Consider the following 6,000-nt stretch of genomic DNA (forward strand, 5'->3'; position numbering starts at 1 on the left):
TTGGCACTTTTGCGAAATGAACAGACATAAACTAGTTCCAGTTTAGCAACAGGAAGAATGACACAGAAAAATAATGTTTTGACAGCATTTGAAACGAAATAATACATTCTTTAAACAGATATAAAGTGTGTGTAACAGGCCGACATTTCCGGTAAATAAAAAGTTAGAGTCGACGTGTAGGGTTCGGGTATAAATAATGTCCAGGTGGATTAAGGATTAAGTGAATATAACACCAAATACAAGTTCCTTTCATCACATTTGTATTCCATGATACTGGTATAACAATCACAACCATGTCGTTCTATAATATATCTGAACATACTGAAAATAGACAATGAAATATGAATGTTTTTTAACATTCAAAGTAAAAAAGTGTAATTGAACACCTCAACTTGCGGATAAGCATTCAAACCGGCATTTTGTACCGTTCTACAGTACTATAAATCAATTTTAGATTTAGTAAAATATCAAAACATATTTTTTTCTTAAATGTTGGCGTAATTCTTTTATTCCATTTCATTTTTATCGAACCTGCTTAAGGTTAGCGAGACATCATTGTCATAATGACGGTTCTGTGGACGTGCGTGCCTCTTTATGAGGTGTTTCGCGCAAGATCCAGGTCGGTACCCATGGGTCAACGTCATGCTTAGAGTATAAATATTGAAATGTTTATTGTTCATAACACTGTACCTACTCTGGGCTTTTTATTTACCATGCTATATAGCATTTGCAAAAAAAACATGAAATGATTTTTTCGAGCCCGTGTGCGGTGAGCAAGCCAAAGCTGTCAAAATAGCAGTTATGTGTATGTCAGTGCGTCCGTCCATCCGGACAGAACCTTGTCCTGGCTGTATCTTTACCATGCATAAAATGAATTTCCCTAACAAATGCCAAGAAGGTTCACCATAATGAGGTGGCATGTCGTGCACAGGACCAGGTCACGTTTAGTGTTTAAATGTTTAAATGTGTCTGTCTGTGTCAAGGCTCTTTCCACGGGCTCGACATGTCGCCTGTTGATGATTAGTCGATTGAAAGCGAGTTGCAACTCAGGTATGCCTTTCGTATATAAAGTCCAAACATGAAAGCATATTTGAAATTCACATTCTAAATAGTTCTTCCAACAGTAAGATTAATCAGTGAACTTGAGCTCTCATGGATTCATTTTCATAATTCAAAGAGCCTTAAGTCACAAGGAAATGACAAACAATAACCTGTACACAGAGCGTTTTCGACACGTGACCTAGTTTTCGGTGTCCGCCATTTTGGTAGACAAGTGGGCGCGCCGGTACAAACTGTCGACCAATATGAAAACAAACATTTTGTTACATGAAAAAAGCAATAACTGACAGTAAATGATGCGTCTCTTGATCGTATTGGGGTAGTTCTCTATCGAGATGGATTAGATGCTTTAGAAAAACAGCGTTATTAGGACACAGTAACTGTTATTCACGGTCAAGACCCGTACGATTTTGTTATGTGGTTAACTTTCAAGCGCCACGTACATTGATATTATAAATTTCCTAATTGTCACTCCTAGTGCTTACACAAGGGAGAGTTCAGAAGTGTCAAGGGCCTTGATACTATCAACCAGTTCGTGTCTGGCATTGTCAGTGAAGTTGGTTGACGTGTGATCAACAGCAGACGTTTTGTGGCTGCTAAGGTTTGTTTTATTCTTTTAGATCTTAAATATACAATAAGATATAGCTACTTACTAGAAATATAGCGTACATTCTATGTTGAATATTTTTTGGACATTTTCAATACAACTTAACGAGCAAAATATCTGCTTTTGACTATTTGTCAAGGCATAATTGAACGGTAGAGAAATAAATAACGCCTTGTTACTGTATGATGTTTTGAAATAAGACGTTTTAAACGTTTTACTTAATTCAGAGTGATTTCCCTTATTTCAAATTTGCCACTGAAGGTAAAAAGATTTAGCACTGACTCAGTAGACTGTGAAATAATATACAAGAGTTGTTTGTTTGTGTTTGGTTGATAGTTAAATGTCATACCACTGGACCTACGGACTTTGGATCTGCAACGCGTAGCCCTGTGCTAGACCTGCACGATATTTTACTTTTGTAGATGTTTGTGCCTCTGAAAAAAATTCTTAGTGAATTTCAATGATCGGAATATCTTTTAAGTTTCTATCGAAATGTTAAATTAAACCTAGGAACTACTAACAGAAAACAGATTGATATCAAGAGAAGGATATATCCATGTCCGTGTAGTTTCAGGAACAAAGCATGTCCTCTTAATATATATATACTACAAATCAATGATATGATGGGAGAAAAGCAGAAATGTCCTTGCATTCTATCAATATATCAGATTTAGTCCAAGCAAGCTTCAGACATGAACAAACAAAAGGGAAGGAGCGAGTCATGTCGTAAAAGATATGAAGTGAAGGAACGAGGCATGTCGTTAAATATATGAAGGGAAGGAACGAGGCATGTCGTAAAAGATATGAAGGAAAGGCATGTCGTAAAAGATATGAAGGGAAGAAACGAGGTATTGCGTAAAAGAAATGAAGGAAGGAGCGAGTCATGTTGTAAAAGTTATGAAGGGTAGGAACGAGGCATGGCATAACAGATAAGAAGGGAAGAAACGAGGCATGTGGTTTTTGTTTTTATTAACTAATTAGGCAAACAAAATACACACATCACCATCATTTTACGATAGAAACTCAATCAAGGGAAGGAACAGGAGATCTACTTTTAGTTTCAATTGAATAACAATATAAAGCATTGACGAGGTACACCCGTCAACACGACTTAACGATAACAAAATGATATTAAGGCATGTTGTCTTAGTTTGTTTTAAAAATATGATTAAACAAGATCAATACATCAACATCACTTTAAGATAACACGATGATGTCAAAGAAAAAACGAGGCATGTCTTGTTAGTTTCTAATAATGTATAAGATTTAACCTAGGCAAGCTACTGTAATGTTCTGTGCATAAGAACATAAAGTAATAGACACTTGTGTATGTACAGCGGTAAGTCAGACCCGAAACGGGATTTGTATAACAAGTTTATTCTGTACAACAGTTTAACAAAAACTAACTATCGTTCTTGAAATGCATAAATATAATGTTATTTGCTGACTACTAGCTAGTAGGCGGAGCTTATCAGATCATGCAGAGCCTATCAGAGACCACTCAAGATACACACATCAACATCTCAATTAGATAATACACTGATTTCAAGGGAAGAAACTGGGAATTGCCTTACTGTTCATATCAAAATATAAGTTTATACATATGTAAGATTATATATAATTTCGATTGGTCAGAGTCGAAGATGTGCTTATATTACGCGCCAAATAGTTTAAAGCGAGGTTTACCTAGTAGGGGAAAAAAAGAGATAGGTAATGTTTTGAGGTTTGTGCTGAATGTCGTTTGCCAATTTTGCACCTAGTTGCCTAGTAAATAACGTCAAAACCTTGGTCATGGTCGGACGTAAACTAGCTTCAATTTCCCGACTGGAAAAATAACACCGAAAAAGAATATTGAGACGTCATTTAAATAGAAATCAAATTTTTTTCTAATCAGATATTAAGTGGGTTTTTTTATCATTCATGAAGGTAAAAAAAGTGAAGTTGCACACTAAAACTCACGGATTGGCACTCAAATATGCATTTTGTACCGTCTTCGGTGTTATAGAGGCGTAAACGAGATGTGTAAGTAGTCTTAACGAGACACAAAACAGTTTTAACGAGTTAGTAAGCTGTTTTAACGAGTTTCTTAGACGTTTTGGCGAGAAAATAACACACATCTCACCTCTATGCTACCCCTACTGTCAGATAAATCATATAATGTATTTCGGTTAAATCAAGGTCTCAATTCAAAATGACTGAACGAAAAAACACTCCGTCTCTCGACGTCCACTGAGAAAGTTGGTCGAACCATTTTCATCGAACGGAGAATCATTTGGAGACGTCAAGTACGACTCGGCTTCGGCGGCGTCACCGTAACTGGAGAGAGGACGTACAGTAGGCCTCGGCCTAGGTGGCATCGTCGTGGGGAGGGGACGACTAGTACCCCATCGGTCTAAGCGGCGTCGCTGTTACTGTAAAGGGAACGTCTTATACGCCTCGTCCTGGCTGGCGCCACCGTAACTTGAGAGGGAGCGTCTGGTTCGCCTCCGTCTGGGCGGTATCACCATCACTGGAGAGTGGACATAAAGTATGCCTCGGCCTTGGCGGCGTCACCGTTAGTGGAGAGGGGACGTCTTGCACGCATCGGAATGGGCGGCGTCACCGCAACGGGCTAGTGGACTCCCAGATTTAATGTGTAAAGTTTTGATTTGTTAAATGCGTGGATGTTGACGATTGAAAAAATACTGCGGAAACGGAATGCCGAATCTAATGATACCTGCTTGTAACAAGACTATTGTTTGTTTTTTTCTGGTGTACAGTGTGCTTGATAATTAAGTTAGGGAAATAAACACTACCACATTGTCAATAACACTATTATTATTATTACAGTTACTTGAAAAATGAGTTTGACTGCAAAAAAAACAGATATACCTAACAATATAACTCCCAATGTATGGACATAATTATCAAAATACTAAGAATGATGACCTGTTTCCAAAATTCAGCATAACACATTGTTATAAGGAATACTATACTATGCATGTATACACCTTTGTCTTGACTTTTCGGTATATGCTATACCCATATCAATCATATCGTGTTTTTGAACCGTTGTAAACACGATTAGGTTTAAATCTTTGATCACAATCATGACACTGGTTAGAGGTCACTGTCGCCCGTACCAATTATTCGCCCGCATTATAAAATCGTTGTTAAGCAAGTTATTCAAGAAAAGTCTTCACATTGGTCTCTCACTATAACAAACAATGCAGCTCCAAATTTCTCCAACTCCTTAAATTGCTTTTAACAGGATTAAGTTTAGCTCATTACGTTTGCGTAATAGTTTCTTCTTTAACTCTATAACTCTCGACATATTCATATAAAGCATTGTATAACATATGTCTCTGTTTTATTTGCTTTGTACTTCTCTTTGAATGTTAACTTTTTACAACAGCCTCGTTGTTATTATGTATTTCTTTTTCACATGCTCATGCTGTCATGTTACATGAACTGAGTTGTTTGAAAATAAAACTTGGAAACTTGGAAAATTCTTTAATAATTTTTAGACTTTAAATGGGAATTGTCTTAATGAAAATCACATTTAACCATTTTTCATTTATCAAATCAAATTTATTTAAGTATTTTGGGTAATTGAAATTAGCTACTCAAGCCTGTTAAGCTTAAGAACTTTCGAGAAACTGGGGTCGTTCAGGTGAGTGAATGATGGCACGCTTGTGGCCAATACAGTCGTTCAGGTGAGTGAATGATGGCACGCTTGTGGTCAATACAGTCGTTCAGGTGAGTGAATGATGGCACGCTTGTGGCCAATACAGTCGTTTAGGTGAGTGAATGATGGCACGCTTGTGGCCAATACAGTCGTTCAGGTGAGTGAATGATGGCACGCTTGTGGCCAATACAGTCGTTCAGGTGAGTGAATGATGGCACGCTTGTGGCCAATACAGTCGTTCAGGTGAGTGAATGATGGCACGCTTGTGGCCAATACAGTCGTTCAGGTGAGTGAATGATGGCACGCTTGTGGCCAATACAGTCGTTCAGGTGAGTGAATGATGGCACGCTTGTGGCCAATACAGTCGTTCAAGTGAGTGAATGATGGCACGCTTGTGGCCAATACAGTCGTTCAGGTGAGTGAATGATGGCACGCTTGTGGCCAATACAGTCGTTCAGGTGAGTGAATGATGGCACGCTTGTGGCCAATACTGTCGTTCAGGTGAGTGAATGATGGCACGCTTGTGGCCAATACAGTCGTTCAGGTGAGTGAATGATGGCACGCTTGTGGTCAATACAGTCGTTCAGATGAGTGAATGATGGCACGCTTGTGGCCAATACCTTCGTTCAGGTGAGTGAATGATGGCACGCTTGTGGCCAGTACAGTC

This window comes from Mya arenaria, chromosome 10, assembly GCF_026914265.1.
Source record: "Mya arenaria isolate MELC-2E11 chromosome 10, ASM2691426v1".
NCBI lineage: Eukaryota > Metazoa > Mollusca > Bivalvia > Myida > Myidae > Mya > Mya arenaria.